At 48.0% G+C, this 21,378-nt stretch overlaps 1 protein-coding gene across 1 annotated transcript in view; it reads left to right on the top strand.

The window, feature by feature from the left end:
• DNAH12 (dynein axonemal heavy chain 12) overlaps positions 1-21,378 on the top strand; it is a 937,015-nt gene that overhangs the window by 841,539 nt on the left and 74,098 nt on the right. The window lies entirely within an intron of this gene.

Genomic DNA, 21,378 nt, shown 5'->3' with positions numbered 1-21,378 from the left:
CCCATAACACAATACAACGAGGTTTATTGTATCACGACAACATGCTGTTAGTGCCCACCTCTGAATTACAAACACAGGTGATAATTTGGCATCACGCCTCACCCTTGGCAGGTCATCCTGGTTGGGTAAAAACCCTGGAAAATGTGCAAAAACACTTTTGGTGGGACACTATAAGAAAGGACATTAAGCAATTTGTCATTACCTGTCCAATTTGTGCAAGACATAAATCTTCTCATAAGGCTCCTGACGGCTTGTTAATACCAATGCCAACACCCAAACAACCGTGGCACACCGTGAGCGTAGACTTTATTGTAGGTTTACCACCTGTAAAATCCTTCACAACAGTGTTGGTTATAGTGGATTTTTTATCTAAAATGGCACATTTTGTACCATTACGGAAATTACCCACGGCGGCAGAATTTGCCGATATTTTTATACGGGAAATTGTGCGTTTACATGGTTTGCCAAGCAAAGTGATTTCAGACCGAGGGAGCCAGTTCAACTCCAGATTTTGGAAAAAATTATGTGAAAAACTGAAAATAGATGTGGCCTTATCCACTGCTTTCCACCCAGAGACAGATGGACAGACTGAACGACTGAACCAAACCTTACTTCAAACGCTACGTTGTTTATTGGCTGATTATTCTAGTGAATGGTTGGAAGCTCTCCCTGTAGCAGAGTTTGTTTATAATAATACTGAGCATTCAGCTCTACTTTGCTCACCATTCTATTTCTTGCAGGGGTATCATCCAAGAGCTATACCCATTTTGTTAGAAGATTCCCTGTTGCCTACAGTAACGGATAGACTAACGAGGTTAGGTGACATACAAGACAAAGCCAGGAAACATTTATTAAAGTACAAGGAAAGCATGAAAAGACAAGCAGACAAACACAGGTCTGAGGCCCCAATGTATAAAATTGGTGACAAGGTATGGCTCTCCACAAAGAACCTAAACATAGAGGGATCCCGAAAGCTGCAACCACGTTTCATTGGACCCTTTAGTATAACTGCCATAGTAAACCCGGTAACAGCAAAATTAGATTTACCAAAAGAATATCCAGTACATACTACATTCCATGTGTCCTTGCTTAAGCCGTACAACTCAAAAACCCGACCTGAACCACCACCTCCACCCATACCAATTAAGGGAAATCTGGAATATGAAGTGAAAAGCATAAAAGACTCAAAAAGAATTAGTGGACGTCTGTTTTATTTAGTAGAATGGAAAGGATATGATGAATCTGAGAATTCATGAGAACCAGCATCATATGTACATGCCCCATAGCTGATTAGACGGTTTTATTTAAAAAATCCAGGAAAACCCCGTCCTGTAGGAGGGCCTTTGAGGGGGGCAACTGTTAGGGTTTGTACACAGCAAAGAGCATGTCCCCTCTCACTGCACTAGTGGGTTCTGTAATAGCTCCCTTTTAAACTTACTATTGAAAGCCTTTCTTGTTATCTCACCTCCCCCCCCCCCCCCCTCAGGCTTCTGTGTATGTTGTTTAATGTGTTGTTTTGTTTACACATTGGGCCTTGCTTTTACCAAGGCTTCTTTAAAACACTCCTCCCTAGGCCATGTGTTAATCCAACTCATTTGCATAATAACTGAAACTCTGCACACCTTTCAAGAACATGTGCAGCATGTGAGGACCACACCCAGCTCTTCAAACCACACCCAGCTCTGCACACCTTCCAAGAACATGTGCAGCATGTGAGGACCACACCCAGCCCTTCAAACCACACCCAGCCCTGTCTATAAAAGGCATCCCACGAGCCTCACCCAGTGCTTGTGCTCGTCTACCTCCCGCTTACCTGAGAACAGATCCCTCGGCGCTGGCACTCCTGCTCTTTACAAACTTTCATTGACTTCAATGGGCGCAGCTTCTGGCTCTTCCTTCTTCCGGTTTCCGGTTCCTCCTTGCTTCAGCCTCTCTCCTATGAGTAACCTGCAAAAGAGAAAGAAGACAAGGTTAGACTGATCAGTATCTCTTGCCAGCAACAAGTAAGTACAAAACCTTTTATTACCTGAAAGAACTTTGACAACAATTTCTGGATTCGTGTATAGACAATTTGAAACGAAATACCTTCCACGAACATTGTGATTCAAACTCTTTGTTACAAGAATATTTTGCAGAACTTTGTGAAGCAAACATTGTTTTTTCTCATGGAACTTTTAAGAATCGAACAGTGGAAACCATTAACAGCAAGGCAAACAGTAAATCAAGGACTTGCACAAATTACATGCTGTATTTTGATGTAAAAGTACAGTATTTGTTTTATAAAAGATTCTGGAAATATGGGAAAAAAGTTTTACAGTAATAGAAAACACATCCCAGAGCAGTAACACATTCCAAACCTGGAAACTAGAGACCAGGATCCAAGAGGTACTTTTAGAAGAGAATTTCTAATAAATAAAGGGATAGTCAGGAACCCATTTAGGAATAGGTTGCACTTATCTGTTCTTTGTTTATGTTTCATTAGGCACCAGTTTCTACAGAAGTCAGAAAGGGCCGCAGATTTGTGCAGCACTTCAACAGTGGAAACGCAAGAACGGTGTTGTCTCTCTTTTTTTTATTTTATCCACTTCCCCCCTTCCCTTGAGCTTCTGTTCTTAGTGCACTGTTTTAAAAACTAGTGTGCTGGAACAAGCAGTTTCAGGGTGGGGTCGGATTGTCTTCAACCTCCATCAGAACTGAACAAGAACTCAGGTGAGCTGGGCTTTGACATTAAGTCATTGAGTGTGTGTTTCTCTTATTGTCTGTGTTAGTACAACAAATGCTTAACACTACCCTCTGATAAGCCTAACTGCTCGACCACACTACCACAAATAGAGCATTAGTATGACCTAATATTGCCTCTGCCAAGCCTCTGGGGAACCCCTGGACTCCTTGCACACTATATCTCACTTTGGTATAGTATATACAGGGCCAGCTTCCTACAGCACCCCTCTCAGGGTGCCATGCCCACAAACTACTGCCTGTGGCATAGTTAAGTCACCCTTGTAGCAGGCCTTACAGCCTCAAGGCAGGGTGCACTATACCACAGGTGAGGACATAGCTGCATGAGCAAAATGCCGCTACAGCATCTAAGTCCATTCTTATACATTGTAAGTGCACTGTAGCCATATTGAGTATATGGTCTGGGAGTTTGTAATTACGAACTCCACAGCTCCATAATGGCTTCACTGAATACTGGGAAGTTTGACATTAAACTTATAAACCCACACTGATGCCAGTGTCTGATTTATTGAAAAATGCACACAGAGGGCATCTTAGAGATGCCCCCTGTATGTTAGCCAAACTGCTAGTGTAGGGCTGATCGGTCTGTGCCACCCTGCCACTTTCAGACAAGTTTCTGACCACATGGGGTGAGAGCCTTTGTGCACTCTGTGGTCAGAAACAAAGCCTGTCCTGGATGGAGGTGCTTCACACCTCCACTCTACAGAAACTGTAACACCTGGCCGTGAGCCTCAAAGGCTCAAGCCTCGGATTACAGTGCCCCAGGGCACTCTAGCTAGTGGAGCTGCCTGCCCCCATCAAAGCCCCACTTTTAGCAGCAAGTCCAGCTGGAAAATTAGGAAAAACAGTGAGGAGTGACCACCCCAGCCAGGACCACCCCTAAGATGTCCAGAGCTGAGGTGACCACCTCTCTGCAGAATCTTCTGCCTTGGTTTGAAGCACAGGGACCAATAGGATTAGGTTTGTGCCCCCCTCTCCAAGTGGAGTGGGCACAAAGAGGGTGTAGCCATCCTCAGGGACAGTAGCCATTGGCTACTGCCCTCTGACACCTAAAACACCCCTAAATCTAGGATTTAGGGGCTTCCCCGAACCCAGCTCACCAGATTCTTGGTGACCTAACAAGAAGAAGGACTGCTTAGCTGAAAACCCCAGCAGAGAAGAAGGAAGACGACAACTGATTTGGCCCCAGCCCTGCCAGCCTGTCTCCTGCTTCAAAGAAACTGCAAAAGAACAGCGACGCATCCAGCGGGACTACAACCTCTGCCAAGCTCCAGAGGACAGCCCTGCACCCAAAAGGACCAAGAACTACTGTGGACAGCGGCCCTGTCCAAGAAGAACCCAACAACTAAGGACTCCAACCTCACTCCAAATGCGTGCGCCATAACCACTCTGCACCCGAGGCCCACGCCCCGTGTGGCCCAACCCCAACCTGCTAGAGAGGCTCCCCAGGCGATTCCAAGCAAGTTGCCACCCAAGGTTGACCTCTCCACCCCTCCACGACGACGCCTGTAGAGGGAATCCCGAGGACCCCCCTGACTGCGAAAGCTCTGGAAGAAAATATCCGACGCCTAAAGATCCACTGCACCCGCAGCCCCCAGGCCTTGGAGAAACCGACAGCCAGTGCAGCAATGTTCAGCAATGTTCAGCAGGTGGCCCTCCTCCCTGTCCAGCCTGTGGTTTGCCCGAGACGACCTCCTGGACTTTGCATGCAGCCTCTGAGTGACCCCCGGGGTCCTCTTATAGAGAACCATTGGAAACCCGATGCGTTGTTTGCACCCTGCACCCAGCCGCCCCAGTGCCACTAAGGGTGCGTGTTTGGTGCCTACTTGTGGCCCCCCAGTGCTCCTCTAAACGTCCCGGTCTGCTCTCCGAAGACACGGGTACTTACCTGTCTACAGATCTGAAACCGAGTGCCCCCAGTCTCCATAGGAGCCCATGTTAATTTTGCCTACACTTTGACCTCTGCACCCGGCGTGTCCGTGTTGCTGGTGGTGGGTGTTTGGGGTTAACTTGAACCCCAACCGGTGGACTTCCTAACCTCCGGAGACTGGAACTGTAAATGTTGTACTTACCTGTAAAACAATCTAACTTTTCTTCCCCCAGGAACTGTTTTTGAAAATTGCAGTGTCCATTTTTAAAACTGATAATTGCCAATATTTCAAAAACTATATAACTTATCAATTTCAAACAAAGTGCTGTTGAGACATGTGTGGAATTCGAATCTATTGAAGTACTTACCTGAAAATTGAATCTTGTGGTTCTAAAAATAAATTAAGAAAATATATTTTTGCTATATAAAAACCATTGGTCTGACGTTAAGTCATTGAGTGTGTACTTTTTCTATTGTCTGTGTGTGCACAACAAATGCTTTGCACTACCCTCTGATAAGCCTAACTGCTTGACCACAGTACCACAAAAGAGAGCACTAGTATTATCTACTTTAGCCTCTGTTAAGCCTCTGGGGAACGCATGGACTCTGTGCACACTATGGCCCTCATTATAACATTGGTGGTTAAAACCACCTACTGCTGCGGTGACGGTCGCCAACATACTGTGACCGTGGCTACCATCCGTCCGCCCTATTATGATCACTGCCAGACTTCCGCCACAAGAAGGGCGGGAATCCGGCAGGAAGCATACTGGCGGATGGTAGTAATCTGGCGCTGCTACCACCATCACCATCATACCAGTAGAACGCCACCAGCCATATTATGTCCAGTAATACGGCCTGGCGGTGTTCTGCTGCCGGTAGCAGTGCCTCTTCCAGTTCCCTGCCAGAAGACCTCCTCGACCAAGGTAAGTCAGGCATCCGACAGGGGAGTGGGGTTAGCGGGTGGGGGGTGTTGTGTGTGTGTGTCTGAGTGTGTGCATGAATGTCTGAGTATCGGTGTGAATGCGTCTGTGTGTGTTGTATGCATGTGAGTGAATGTGTGTAATAATGGTGAAGTGAGTGCGTGTCTGCATGTCAGTGTGATCATTGTCAGAATGTGTGCAGCATGTCTGGAAGTACGCATGTATGAATGCGTGTATGCCAGTGTGAGTGATTGGGTGTATGCGTGGTGCATGTCTGCGGGTTGGGGGTGTGAGTGTGAGGATCGGTGGGGGGTGAGTGTGAGGATCAGAGGAGGTGGGGGTGAGTGTGAGAATCAGAGGGGGTGGGTGGGAGTTTGGATGGAGTGGGTAGAGGGTGCCAGGTGTGAGTTGGGGGTGTGGGGGAGCCGCCTACCGGTGACAGGGAAGGAATTCCCTGTCACCGGTAGGGCCTACCGCCATGTTTTCGTGGCATTGCTAACGCCACGAAAACCATGGTGGTAGGCAGGCTCATAATGCCGCCGCCGGTACTATTCTGGCTGCCGGGCTGGAGATAGACATCTCCGGCCCGGCAGCCCGTACCACCTTGGTGGTATGAGTGGAGAAGTGGCAGGTTGGCTGCAGCCAACCTGCCATTCTCATAATGTGGTGGTATGTACCGCAAGCCTGTTGGCGGTATTGCCGCCAGATTACCTCTCACTGCCGGGGTCAAATGACCCCCTATATCTCATTTTGATATATGTAGGAAGTTGGCACTCTGTATACCATCTCAAAGTGAGAGATAGTGTGCACATAGTCCAAGGGTTCCCCTTAGAGGTTGATAGTGGCAAAATTAGATAATACTAATGCTCTGTTTTCTGATAGTGTGGTCGAGCAGTAGGCTTATCAGAGGGTAGTGTTAAGCATTTGTTGTACACACACAGGTAATAAATGAGAACACACACCCAAAGACTTAACTCCAGGCCAATACGTTTTTATGTAGGAAAATATTATTTTCTTAATTTATTTTAGAACCACAATATTCAAATTAGGTAAGTACATTAATTGTAAGGTACTTCACACAGGTGAGTATAGAACTTTGATTTAAAACATTAAAGGGTTGCTCCCTCCTGGTTCGAGCACCAGGACCAATAATGGTAATGCCGGGGAGTACGGAGAACCAACCCCAACCTTCTTTGCACATCTCTTCCAGCACCACATCGCTACCCTTGTCATCAAGCTGTCCGACTGAGGGACGAGTTTCCTGTTTATCATGCACGCCATAATCCAATTTGTGTCAATTGCTTTGTGGGAGGTGCACCTGTCCAACTGCCCCCTAATGGCGAACCAAGCGGCTACCCACTGTAATTGGGATGCCAAATAATATGATTCAAAGTCTGGGGTGCCCAGACCACCCAGATGGGTTGCTCTGCAGAGCGTTGAGAGCGAGGTACGTCTCCGGCCATCGTCCCTTATCAGTTCCCTAAGCAGGGTATTCAACTCACGGAACCACGCCGAGGGGATCTGCAGGGGCAAATTAGCAAAGAACTAAAGGAGGCGGGGGAGCATAATCATTATAGACAACGCTATTCTGGCCATAATCGTTAGTTTCAGGGATCGCCAGAACCCCACGGAAGCCCGTGATGAGCGGAGTGCTCTACCAAGGTTACCCTCCCGAAGGTCCGCCACGTCGTGGAACACCTGAATACCCAGATACTTGAAGGTGCCTGGAGCCCAGTTCACATCCTCTGGGCAAGCCACCGGGCGTTCGTATTCCGGTGTTATGGGGAACATATATGTTTTGCCTCGATTAAGACGAAGACCAGACACCGCCCCAAAGTCTTCCAGGATCCTGAGAGCCCACGGGACGCCAATTTCCCCGTCTCTAAGGTAAATGAGTACATCATCTGCATATAGCGATATGATATGCTCAGCGTGTCCCCAGTCCACTCCCATACCCACTCCATCTCTTCGCATCCGGGTTGCCAGGGGCTCAATGGCCAGAGCAAATAATAGTGGGGACAGAGTTGTAGGAAGTTGGCTCTGTATGTACTATTTCAAAGTAAGAAATAGTATGCACAGAGTCCAAGGATTCCCCTTAGAGGTAAGATAGTGGCAAAAAGAAATAATTCTAAAACTCTATTTTGTGGTAGGGTGGTCGAGCAGTAGGCTTATCAGAGGGTAGTGTTAAGCATTTGTTGTATACACGCCAGGCAATAAATGAGGAACACACACTCGCAGACAATTCCAGGCCAATAGGTTTTTATATAGAAAAATATATTTTCTTAGTTTATTTTAAGAACCACAGGTTCAATATTTACAAGTAATACTTCAAATGAAAGGTATTTCACTCAGGTATCTTAGGAACTTTGAATCAACACAATAGCATGTACATTTTTGGCAAAAATGGCAATAAGCTATTTTAAAACTAGACAGTGCAATTTTCAACAGTTCCTGGGGGAGGTAAGTTTTGGTTAGTTTTTGCAGGTAAGTAAACCACCTACAGGGTTCAAAGTTGGGTCCAAAGTAGCCCACCGTTGGGGTTTCAGGGCAACTCCAAAGTTACCACACCAGCAGCTCAGGGCCGGTCAGGTGCAGAGGTCAAAGTGGTGCCCAAAACGCATAGGCCTCAATGTAGAAGGGGGTGCCCCGGTTCCAGTCTGGCAGCAGGTAAGTACCTGCGACTTCGGAGGGCAGACCAGGGGGGTTTTGTAGGGCACCGGGGGGGACACAAGTCAGCACAAAAAGTACACCCTCAGCGGCACGGGGGCGGCCGGGTGCAGAGTGCAAACAGGCCTCGGGTTTGCAATGGAGTTCAATGGGAGACCCAGGGGTCTCTTCAGCGAAGCAGGCAGGCAAGGGGGGGGGGGCTCCTCGGGGTAGCCACCACCTGGGCAAGGGAGAGGGCCACCTGGGGGTCACTTCTGTACTGGAGGTCGGATCCTTCCGGTCCTGGGGGCTGCGGGTGCAGTGTCTTTACCAGGCGTCGGGTTCTTAGAAGCAGGCAGTCGCGGTCAGGGGGAGCCTCTGGATTCCCTCTGCAGGCGTCGCTGGGGGGGCCCAGGGGGTCAACTCTGGCTACTCACAGGGTCGCAGTTGCTGGGGAGTCCTCCCTGTAGTGTTGGTTCTCCGCAGATTGAGCCGGGGGCGTCAGGTGCAGAGTGGAAAGTCTCACGCTTCCGGCGGGAAACATGCAGTCCTTTAAAAGTTGTTTCTTTGTTGCAAAGTTGTTTCTTCTTTGGAGCAGAGCCGCTGTCCTCTGGAGTTCTTGGTCCTTTTAGATCTAGGGTAGTCCTCTGAGGCTTCAGAGGTCGCTGGACCCTGTGGAACTCGTCGCTGTAGCAGTTCTCTTTGAAGTGGGGAGACAGGCCGGCAGAGCTGGGGCCAAAGCAGTTGGTGTCTCCGTCTTCTCTGCAGGTTTTTCAGCTCAGCAGTCCTTCTTCGTCTTAGGTTGCAGGAATCTAGTTTCCTAGGTTCTGGGGAGCCCCTAAATACTGAATTTAGGGGTGTGTTTAGGTCTGAGAGGGCAGCAGCCAATGGCTACTGTCCTTGAGGGTGGCTACACCCTCTTTGTGCCTCCACCCTAAGGGGGCACATCCCTAATCCTATTGGGGGAATCCTCCAAACTCAAGATAGAGGATTTCTCAAGGCAGGGGTCACCTCAGCTCAGGACACCTTAGGGGCTGTCCTGACTGGTGGGTGACTCCTTGTTTTTCTCATTATCTTCTCCAGCCTTGCCGCCAAAAGTGGGGGCAGTGGCCAGAGGGGAGGGCATCTCCACTAGCTGGGATGCCCTGGGGCACTGTAACAAAAGGGGTGAGCCTTTGAGGCTCACCGCCAGGTGCTACAGTTCCTGCAGGGGGAGGTGAGAAGCACCTCCACTCAGTACAGGCTTTGTTCCTGGCCACAGAGTGACAAAGGCACTCTCCCCATGTGGCCAGCAACATGCCTGGTGTGTGGCAGGCTGGCAGAAACTGGTCAGCCTACACTAGAAGTTGGATTGGTATTCAGGGGGCATCTCTAAGATGCCCTCTGGGTGCATGTTACAATACATTGCACACTGGCATCAGTGTGCATTTATTGTGCTGAGAGGTTTGATACCAAACGTCCCAGATTTCAGTGTAGCCATTATGGAACTGTGGAGTTCGTGTTTGACAAACTCCCGGACCATATACTCCTATGGCTACCCTGCACTTACAATGTCTAAGGTTTTGCTTAGACACTGTAGGGGCATAGTGCTCATGCACATATGCCCTCACCTGTGGTATAGTCCACCCTGCCTTAGGGCTGTAAGGCATGCTAGAGGGGTGACTTACCTATGCCACAGGGAGTGTGAGGTTGGCATGGCACTCTGAGGGAAGTGCCATGTTGTCAGAGTCACCAGATCCTCAGGGTCTGTGCACGTTCCCAACACTTCCACCACAAGACAGCTCCAATACTCTGATTAGAATTGTCACAGAGTCTAAGAGAGTCCAAGTGGGGAAAAGGGGATTAGGAAGGGAACAGCTGGGAAGGAGACCTGTAGGAAGCAAAAAGGTTAAAACACACAATATCAAAATTACATCATATGAATATCAATACTAGACTATGGGCCTGATTCTAACTTTGGAGGACGGTGTTAAACCGTCCCAAAAGTGGCGGATTTACCACCTACCGTATTACGAGTCCATTATATCCTATGGAACTCGTAATACGGTAGGTGGTATATCCGCCACTTTTGGGACGGTTTAACACCGTCCTCCAAAGTTAGAATCAGGCCCTATGACTCTAAGCATTGTCATTCTGAAAACATGGACAACCTAAGCATAGACTTAAAATGATTAGGCTTCAAGATGACTGCATACCTGTGAGGGAATCAAGAAAGGTTAAATGCAATTTTCAAATTCAAGAATTATCATTTACATGAGGATCAGGAAAGAATCTGAATGATTTCTAGTCCATCATATGAACCGTGTTTGAGAAACACACAATATGGTTCTTTGTTCTCTCAAATTGCTGGAACATGAATTGCGCACATTGCAAATCTTTACATAGGTAGTAAAAATACCATAGGTTGATTGTGCACCATGAATAACACAAATTAGACTCGAGAAATAAATCACACGACTTGCCAACTCAAAAGCCACTAAGTAAATGCCTTAAAATGGTAGCGCATAATGAACACTGTGATTTTAAGCACAGGAAATTAATTGCGCGTCGAGTACCACCATGTAGCTGCCTAGGAATGATAGCGCACAATGAACATCATGAATTAAGCACGAGAAACTAATTGCGCGTCTTGCCGATTCAAATGCCACCATGTAACTGTCAAGTAATGGTAGCGCACAATGAACATCATGAATCAAGTACGAGAAACGAATTGCGCGGTGTGCCGATTCGAATGCCACCATGTAACTGTCAAGGAATGGTAGCGCACAATGAATATCAAGGGTTAAGACACAAGAGAACGAATTGCGCGTCTTGCCGATTCGAGTGCCACCATGTAACTGCCAAGGAATGGTAGCGCACAATGAATAACATGAATTAAGCATGAGGAAAGAATTGCGCGTCTTGTCGATTCGAATGCCACCATGTAATTGCCAAGGAATGGTAGCGCACAATGACTAACATGAATTAAGCACGAGGAAAGAATCGCACGTCTTGCCGATTCGAATGCTTCCACTGTAAATGCTATAAAATGGTAGCACACAATGAATATAAAGAGTTAACACACAAGAAAACGAATCACGCGTCTGGCCGATTCGAATGCCACCATGTAACTGCCTAGGAAGGGTAGCGCACAATGAATATCAAGTATTAAGCACGAGAAAAGAATTGCGCATCTTGCCGATTCGAATGCTACCTTTGTAAATGCCATAAAATGGTAGCGCACAATGAATATCAAGAGTTAACACACAAGAAAACGAATTGCGCGTCTTGCCGATTCGAGTATCAGCATGCAAACGCCGCGAAGCAACCAAGCGCACATTCACACGCACAAGAGTACTATAGATTATCATGCAAAGATTAGGCCCAAGAACTCGAGAGTTTTCGATAACGGAGTCGGGGACCCAGCCCGACCTCCGTCTTACTGCCCTGATCTAGGATCACATATGAAAGTGAAAAAAGGGCAAGGCCTGAAGGATCAAAGTAGGCCGCCGGAACAGGAGCTCAGGAAGTTGCTGCTGCTCTGCACCGGGACCTCTGAATAGTGAGCATGTGGAGCTGGGCTGGCTCCCTTTTATAGAGTCTTAGCCCAGCCCACCAACCACACCCAGGCATGCTGCAGGGAAAGCTTCTAGAAGGCCCTGGAAAGGGACCACACCCTGACACAGTCTGAAAGCCTGCAGCAGTACATTACATGAGAACAGTATTTATGTGCATGCTGAACATAAGTCCTCAGGATTAAACTCTGCAATGCAAAAGGTTAAACAACATAATATCAGCACAATGCATAAATTATGTTAGTTTGAAATTATTAGGTTTTTGCATTCTAGTTGCCCGTAGAGCGCGCACTGCCCTGATGTTGACACGTCGACTTAGTCTTTTTCTCCCCACCAGCACACACAAGCTGTAAGACAGTGGGTATGTGCTGAGTGAGGGGTCCCCATGGTGGTATAAGACATGCTGCAGCCCTTAGAGACCTTCCCTGGCATCAGGGCCCTTGGTACCAGGGGTAACAGTTACAAGGGACTTATCTGTGTGCCAGGGCTGTGCCAATTGTGGAGACAAAGGTACAGTTTAGGGAACGAACACTGGTGCTGGGGCCTGGTTAGCAGGGTCCCAGCACACTTTCAATCATAACTAGCATCAACAAAAGGCAAAAGGTTAGGGGGTAACCATGCCATGAGAGGCATTTTCCTACAATATAGCATAACAGAGCCAGCTTCCTACACATGTTATTTTGTGTAATAATGGATTCTGAAACCAATGTCAGAAACAATAGGAGACCCTGTTAAAAAAAAGACCCTAGCCCCAAACATGTAAGCCACCCCATTTCAGGAAACCAAGTTGTCTTCTTCTGATAAATTTGCTTCTAAAGAACACTCCAAGCATGAACAATGGTAACGCTGCCCTGCATCCCTCGTTTTTTAATTTATTTTATCCTGCTACCTGTTAGGTTTGACTGTTCTCCTCTTCCTTAGCTGTATGTCATTTATGCTTGTCCAACATATCTGATAGAGACTTCTAGCTGAAAATTCCTTGCCTTACAATTTCATGGCGTCAGATTAAAATCCAGAACTTTTGCTGTCGGGTGGCAACGTTCGGATGTGCGTGGCGTCATCGGCATCGCTTGAGCCGTCTGTGACGTCACGGTCGCCTATAAAGGCACCACCCAGGAGCACGTATGGCAGTTCTTTTTCCTTTCATGCTGGTTAAAACACAGATCCTAAGCAGAGCTACCCTCTGCCTTTTTTTGACAGGTCGATTTCAGCCTTTTTGTCGATATTTCTTGTGTCTATGCGAGGACGACCTCGAGAAAGACCAGATGCAAGCTGTGTGGCACATGCTATTGTGCCGTGTCAGTGACAGATCCACACCAGGTATGTCTCTGGTACTTAGATCAAGGCCATGACTCGAAGTCGTGTTCCGACTGCCGGGCCATGGCTCCGAAAACCTTGAGGGAGCAGTCCGTGAAGTTCATGGCAGCCCAGCAATCGGCGGCACAGGTGCAACTCCTCAGAGGCCACGGTTCCAGTCGAGGAGGAGGTCACGGGACCGCTCCAGGAGCACCAAGTCCTCTTCGTCCCACTCAAGGTCCTCCGGGCACTTGGAGAAGAGGCACAAGAAGAATGAGTCCAAGCGGACTTTGAATTCACCTTGCCTGTCAGCTGAAATTCCAGGCATTGTTCCACTGAACTGTTGCCAGGGCTGACTCTGAGCTTCCCTCCCCCTTTCCTGGAGCTGGAGCGACCCCCGCTCAGCTCATAGAGTTTTACAAGGCCATGCGTCTCGTATTTGAGCGTGCTGGCCCCGTGGGTGCACCTTTGGGCCCTGTGGAGTCAGCAGGGGCCCCATCAGGTTCCACGCCAGTGGCTTCGTGCCAATGGGGTCTCTTGGATCTGATATCAGATACGGAACGACGCCAAGACCACACAGTTAGCCTCCTCTGGCATCGATCCCGACATCTGCGCTCCCGGCACCACCGGTGCCTGGTGCAAGCCCCATTCTAATAACTGATGATCCGGAGCCGGCACAATGTCTCACAATGCCGATTCCGGTGCCAATGGCACCAACAGGTACCAGATCATTGCCTGAGCCTTTCTGTGATCAGCCAGGCATTGGTGAGGAATGGGAGGGGTCTCAGGACCCTCTGGAGTCTCAATTGGAGCAAATGGACTGGTATGAGGAGTTAGGAGAGGCCAGTAGACTGGGCACCTCTCCAGATACTGGCATGCTCTCATCTCCTACGGTGGCTACGGAGGAGGGAGCATCAAATGCTATGGTGGTGCGCAGGGCAGTTGAGATCCTGGACCTAGATCTGCCTACGGTGTCGGTCAGGACCAACCTCCTGACCGAGGTGCTTCAGCCAGGGGTTTCAATATCGGAACCGATGTTACCGTTTAATGAAGCCCTCACGGATATCCTGCTGGGGACATGGTCCAAACCCTGCACAGGGCCTCCTGTAAATAGGTCAGTTGGTCACCGCCATTGCCCAACTCTGGGTAATACTAGCTTCCTCGCACAACACCCCACCCCGGACAGCTTGGTGGTCCAAGCCTCCACTTCCCAAGGTGCCTTCCCTTCCACTTCCCTGGAGAGGGAATCCAAGAGGCTGGACCAGCTTGGGAAGAAGATGTTTTCTTTCTCCTGTCTGGCATTGAGGTCTGTAAACACCTTGTGTCTCTTGTGCTGTTTTTCCAATACTTGATGGGATATGGTGGCGCAGGTCGTGCCTAAGGTCCCAGAGGGCGTGCAGGATACTCTCTCACAAGCAGTCAAATATGGGAGAGATGCAGCCAAGTTTACTATCAGGTGTGGATTGGATAAGACTGACTCACTGGGTAGAGCGATTTCGTCAATGGTGGCTCTTCGACTCCACACCTGGCTTCATATATCTGGCTTTTCGGGGGATGTCCAGGCAAAACTTATGGACCTGCCCTTCGATGGGAAAAAGCAGACTCAGAGCTGGAACACTTCAAGGACTCCCAGGCTACGGCCAAGTCCTTGGGCCTCTCTGCAGTCCCTCGCCAGCAGTCTGTCTTTCACGCTTTTTGAGGGTACCACGACACCCAAAAACCAGCCACTATCGTCCGCCAGACCAACATCTTGCGCAGGGACGGGGTCATGGTGCCTTCAGACCCAGAGGGTCTGGCTAGAAGTCGTCCACCACCCAGCCCCCCTCCTCCACAATGCCCAAGTCCCCCTAGTGTGATTCTGCAAGACCATACAGGTCCAGTTGGCGGTCCATAACATCGGACAAATGGGTCTTGCAGATCATACAGAAGGACTATTCCTCCACTTCCAGTCTTTCCCTCCCCCTATGCCTCCGTCAAAAGAACGGCTGTTGGAAGATCACTTAGTTTTACTCCGTGAGGAAGTTACGTCTCTCTTGGCCAAGGGAGCCATAGAAAGGGTCCTGATATCAGAAGTAGGCAGTGGTTGTTATTCCTGCTACTTTCTGAAAACCAAAAAGAACAAGGATCTTCATGCTGTTCTGGATTTGCGGGACGTCAGTCTCTTCCCCAAAAAGGGTAAATTTAAAATGCTCACACTAGTCTGCTGGATGGTAGCGTTGGACTTGCAGGATGCGTATTTCCATAAACCCATCTGCCTGCCCACAGGCATTCCCTGAGGTTTAAGGAGGGCCACAAGCACTTTCAGTTTACCGTGCTCCCCTTTGGGTTTACCAGCGCCCCTTGAATGGTCACCAAAGTGATGGTGGTAGTCGCAGCACATCTGCGCAGGTTAGGGGTTTCAGTCTTCCCCTACCTCAGCGACTGGCTATTGAAGGCTTCTGCACCCCAGGCTGTCATCACCCAAATACAGACTAAGGCGAACCTCCTGCATTCGCTGGGGTTCACTATAAAAATGCCGAAGTCACATCTGACTCCCTCTCAGACGCTCCCTTTCATCAGAGCAGTTCTGGACACAGTGCAGTTTCGGGTCTATCCTCCTGAGCATTGAGTTCAGGAAGTTGAGGTTCTGATTCCAACGTTTTGGCCTCTATCCTGGATTTCAGTGAGACGGACTCTGAGGCTTCTGGGCCTCGTGGCCTCCTGCATCCTCTTCGTATAACATGCCAGATGGCATATTAGGGCTCTGCAGTGGGACCTGAAGTTCCAGAGGGGAATCTCACCGTCATGGTTCAGATCTCTAAGGGAACTGTAAAAGTTCTGCAGTGGTGGTTAGTGAACCAGGATTGGGTCAGAGGCCGACTTCTCTCCCTTCCCCAACCAGAGTTTACAGTGGTGACAGATGTGTCACTTCTGGGATGAGGCAGCCATCTGGGAGAGGTGGGGATCAGCGGTCTATGGTCTCCGGTGGAATCCGGACTCCATATCAATTTATTGGAGCTCCAGGCGATCCGACTAGCATTGAAGGCATTTCTTCCTGTTATCAAAGAGAAGATAGTGCAAGTGATCACGGACAACGCCTCCGCAAACGGACAACACCACCGCAATGTGGTATGGGGTCATGGACTATTTGTCAAGAGGCCCTGCGTCTCTGGGCTTGGCTGAACCAACATGGCAAAACCCTGTTGGTTCAACAACTGGCAGGGTCTCTGAATGCCAGGGCGGACAAACTCAGCCGTCGATGCCGAGCAGATCACGAGTTGTGTCCCCATTCGGTGGTGGCACCGGGACTCTTTCAGCAGTGGGGAGAGCCTTGGTTAGATCTGTTTGCCTCCGCATAGAACACGCAAAGTCAGCAGTATTGCGCTTTGAAGTTTCCAAGGCGGCACTTGCTCGGCAACGCTTTTTGTCGTAAGTGGAGCTCAGGCCTCCTGTACACCTTTCCGCCCATACCACTTCTACCCAGAGTTCTCTAGAAGATTAAGAACAAATGGGCCCAATTAACCCTGGTGGTTCCAGACTGGGCACAAAGTTTCTGGTATCCTGAGCTTCTGATAAGGAGCATCGATCCTCCAATCGGGCTGCCCCTTCGGGCAGATCTTCTGTTGCAGCAGCAGGTGAAGGTTCTCCACCCAAACCTGTCAACTCTTTGCCTTCATGCGTGGAGATTGAGCGGCGACAGTTGACAGCCTTCGACCTTCCTCCCAAAGTCTGTAAAGTTATTTTGGCAGCCAGACGTCCCTCCACTAAGAGGGTAAACGCCTGCCATTGGAAACGTTTGTAAATTATTGTACAGAAAGATCTATTGATCCTCTTTCTGCTTCTCTCTGTGACATTTTTCTCTTTGTCTTATCCTTTGCCCAGCAGGACTCTGCCTTGGGCACTCTCAAAGGCTATCTTTCCACCTTATCGGTGTCCTTTTGCCTGCCTGATCAGCCTTCATTATTCAAATCATCTATTGTACATAGAATTTTCAAAGGGCTTGTACATATGTTTACCCCTACGCCCTTTGTTATGCCCCAATGGGACTTAAATCTGGTTCTCACATTTCTTATGTGTGCTCCCTTTGAGCCACTGCATAATTGTCCCCTCCGGCTTCTTACCATCAAGTCTGCCTTCTTAGTGGCCATAACATCTGCCAGGAGGGTGAGTGAGATGCAGGCTCTTTCATCTAAGCTACCGTATCTCACCATGTTTCCGGACAAGGTGGTACTCAGAACTCGTGCCTTTTTCCTCCCTAAGGTGGCGACCCCATTTCACCTAGGCCAGAACATCACCCTGCCCACTTTCTTTGCTCCACTGCATCCTTCAAAAGAAGAGGAGCGACTCCACTGATTGGGCCCAAAAAGAGCATTGTCGTTTACCTTGATCGCACATAAGAGTTCCCAGTGGATGACCAACTCTTTGTGGGGTACCAGGGAGCAAAGAAAGGCCAGGCAGTGCAGAAACTAACAATTTTGCGCTGGGTCGTTCTGTGCATTAAGATCTGCTATGCACTGGACAAGAAGCAGCCTTCTGAGGGCTTGTGAGCTCATTCCACCTGGGGCAAGGCTGATAACACTGTGCTAGCACAAGGAGTTCCAGTCCTGCATATGTGTCAGACAGAAATGTGGGCATCCTTGCACACATTTGCAAGACATTACTGCCTGGAAAATCAGGTCCATAGAGATGGGCACTGTGCCCGTTCGTTCCTACAGGACTTTCTAATGTAAGGAGATCTGTCTGCAGCCCACCGCCAGGAGGTTATGGCTTGTGTATCTATTCTAAGTTAGGGAATAGCTGTAGCTTGAATTCTCTATCAGATGAACAAGTTACTTACCTTTGGTAACGCGTTATCTGGTAGAGACTCTATCTAGCTGCAGATCAGGCAGGTGATGTCACAGCCCCCTCTTGATAGGTGGTCACCCTGCTAGGTGACCAGTCCACCTTCCTGGACTATTTAGGGTCTCCCTCTTGGGTGGGTGCTCAGATTCGATGTGCAATATTCCAGCAGGACTCTTTTGCATCGTTTACTATACCTTTTGGCCACCGGGCCAGCAACTGGACGCTCCAGGAACTGACAATCTGCAGCTCCAGCAACGACTCTGCCTTGCAACATTGTTTCTCTGGCTCCTTCCAGCAACTGCAACATTTCCCTGGCTGTGCATCCTCTAAGGGTGACGAGTCTCCAGCCTGCACAAGAAGCAAGAAGGAATCTCCCTTGGAATGCACAGGAACCAACTGCAATGACAACTGGGTGCATGGAGCTTCTCTCCTGCAAAACAGTATGAATCCTGCAACACAGGTTGTGGTCTGGAGTGGTACCCTTGGTCCTCTCTATCAGCTGTCCAACTTGGGAGATGGTAAGCCCTTGCCTCTCCTTGCAGGACAGTACCCCTATGCACTACGACTCTTGCAGGTACCAAGGCTTGTTGGCTCTTCCTCCAAGGGATCTTCAGGCTCCGTGTAGCCCCGGCCTCCAGCACACTTCCCTGCAAAGCACAGTCTCCTGCATGCTGCTCCAGCAACATGGGACTCCTCTCCAGGTGTGCTGAGTGGGCCTCCCTGCGATTCCTGTGCCTGCTGCCTGTGAGTTGCCTGTGGGGGATGCATCCTCATCTTCTGGCTCTCCTCACTGCTGAGGGTCACCTGGGACTCCCCTCCTTGGGTTGAGTCCCCCTTGAAGCTTCCTCGTCCCCGGCAGCTCTGCAACTCTTCATCTACGACTCTTACCTTTGCCAAGGCTTTTTGTTCATTTTTCCACACCACTGACTAACTGCATCTCTTCTTCCAACATAGGACATCAACTTCATCACATCTGGAACTTTTCTCCTGCTCCTGTGCTGTACAGCCGACCCCTGGTCTTCACTATCGACCTGGTCCTGCATCTCCAGAAGGGTGGTAGTGGCTCCTGCCCCAACCAGACACTCCAACTGGAACTGGACTTGGTCCCCTTCATTTGCAGGTCTCCTTCTGTGAGGATCCACCTTTGGTTTCTTCCAGTCTTGCTTCGGTCGTGCACAGTCCTTTTCCAAAGCTTACCTGTGGGTTTAGGGAAAAAACTGGTACTTACATCTTCTCTCCTGGTAGCTGGGGGGTACCCTGGTACTTACTTTTTTGGGTTCCTAGTTCCTCCAGCTCCCCTCTACAGATTCCACTTCCTTGGGTGGGGGACTGCCTTTCGCATTCCATTTACTTAGTATATGGTTTGGTCTCCCCTCGGATCTCCATTATTTTCTGTTATTTCACCGTTTTCCATTTATTTCTATACTAATTCCTGGCTACTAATGTGTATATAATAGTGTGTTTACTCACCTGCTAGTATAGTATTGCCTATACAGTATTTTAGTATTTTTGTTACCAAAATAAGGTACCTTTATTTTTGTAACGCTGTGTGGTTCTTTCATGTGTGTAAGTGCTGTGTGACTATAGTGGTATTGCATTAGTTTTGCATGTATCCTAGATAAGTCTTGGCTGCTCATCCACCACTACCTCTAGAGAGCTCTGACTTCCTAGACACTGCCTACTAATAGGGCATACCTGGACCTGGTATAAGGTGATAACACCATATGTGCTCACCACATAGCAGGCCAGCTTCCTGCAAATGAATTTAATGAAAAAGGTTCATTGGCATTCACAGTTTTTTCTGAGGTAACTTTGTGCTACAATTATCACAACCGGCGAAAGCACACCCTTCGCTTTCTAATCAATGGTAGCAAATTTACTCCCAATCCTTAGATAATGTAGGCCATAACGAGTTGCACCATGTGGGTCCACTAACAAATGAGGAATTACTGGGGATAAATGTAATTCTGTAACCCATTCCTCTAATAACTACTCATTATGCCCCTAAGATGTCCTTGGGCAATTCAGCTGCTTTCACCAGTTGAAATCTCTGAGTGAAACGAAACAAAACATATCTGCCGCATTTCCATAATTCCAGATGGGCCAGTAACTTCCATTACCAAGCCCATTGAAATTGTGAGGGCCATCAATCAATCAAACAGGATTTGTAAAGCACGACTAATCACCTTCGAGGGTATCAAGGCACTTGCAGGTCTCAGTGGCTCATTTAAATAGCCAGGTCTTCAAGGCTGTATGGATTCCCGAATGAGAAGTGATGGTCCAGAGATGCGTGAGGAGGCTGTTCCATGTTTTTGCTGCTATTTGGAGAAGGCACGTCCTCCACTTCTGCTTTGGTGGATGCATGTAGTCTGGGCAAGCGATAGGAAGGTAGAGGATAGCTGGTTCTGCTCCAGGTAGGTCATGAGTTGCTTGTTTTTTCCAGTACCTTTAAGGTCATAGAGGGAAGATATCAAATCAGTGATATCTTCACCTGAAAGGTTCATTTTTGCACATTTCAATAAAAGAATGCCAAGGACAGTGCTTGTGGTTTGTAGTTGGTAAAATTTATGACTAATCAAAAATGCCTGCTTTTTGTATAAGCAACACTCAATAGTGACTGCATACGACAGAAAACTAGAATTTAAGATTTTTCTCCAGTGTGCATGACAGATTCATCCAACTTTCGAGTCAAGGAACATAAGTACAGAGATCAGTGTACAGTATTGTTATGACTCCCACACTAGTATATTGGTGAGCAAAGATAAATTAAAACGTAGAGAATTTACGTAAGCAAGTCTTAAGACCTCTGCAGAAAATCTTTCCTAAAGAGTAGCGATTGCAACCACCACCCCCCTAGTTCTATAAATATTTAGTTTAGCAGACCATTTTCATGATTCATTTGTTCTACATTTTAGTGGGAAGAATTAGTCCTGCAAATTAGGCTGCTCAGTATAACTGTTAGTGTTTGAGCTCTACTTGTCACCTTTGTGAAATCATGCAGAGATCCCTGTAATCCCTAATTTTTGATTTTACATTAGACACCATTATTTAAGGAGATGACGATTTCAGATTTGGTTGCAAATTAAATTCTTGGACTACAAACATTAGTGGACCCTTGTTTTAGGAATGCCCACGTAGCTATCACTATTCTGCACAGCGATTGATCTCTAAACAGGAATACATTACTCTTGGCACAGGTCACAAAAATCAAGGATTTCTTTCTACTCTTCAGTTGTGATGCAAACAGAATATTGGAGAAAAAGTTCAAAGTGAGTCATAGAACCCATGACTTTCCTGGATAAGAGAGCACACAAATTATGCTGGTGGTTATTTACACTTTTCTAGGGGTTCATAGAAATGTTTCCATTTGATTTAAGAGAGCATTATTTTTGTTTTGGCCCAATTGGTGAGTGAATGGCTGTTATGTAAGCAACGCCTCTAAATATTTTGTGTGTATGGGTTGTGAAAATACCAATGCATGTGTTTTTGATGTACTATTGATGTTCCTATGGTACTATATTCCGATTTG

The sequence above is a fragment of the Pleurodeles waltl genome, chromosome 9 (genome assembly GCF_031143425.1).
Source record: "Pleurodeles waltl isolate 20211129_DDA chromosome 9, aPleWal1.hap1.20221129, whole genome shotgun sequence".
Taxonomy (NCBI): domain Eukaryota; kingdom Metazoa; phylum Chordata; class Amphibia; order Caudata; family Salamandridae; genus Pleurodeles; species Pleurodeles waltl.
This window is presented reverse-complemented; position numbering and strand designations above follow the sequence as displayed.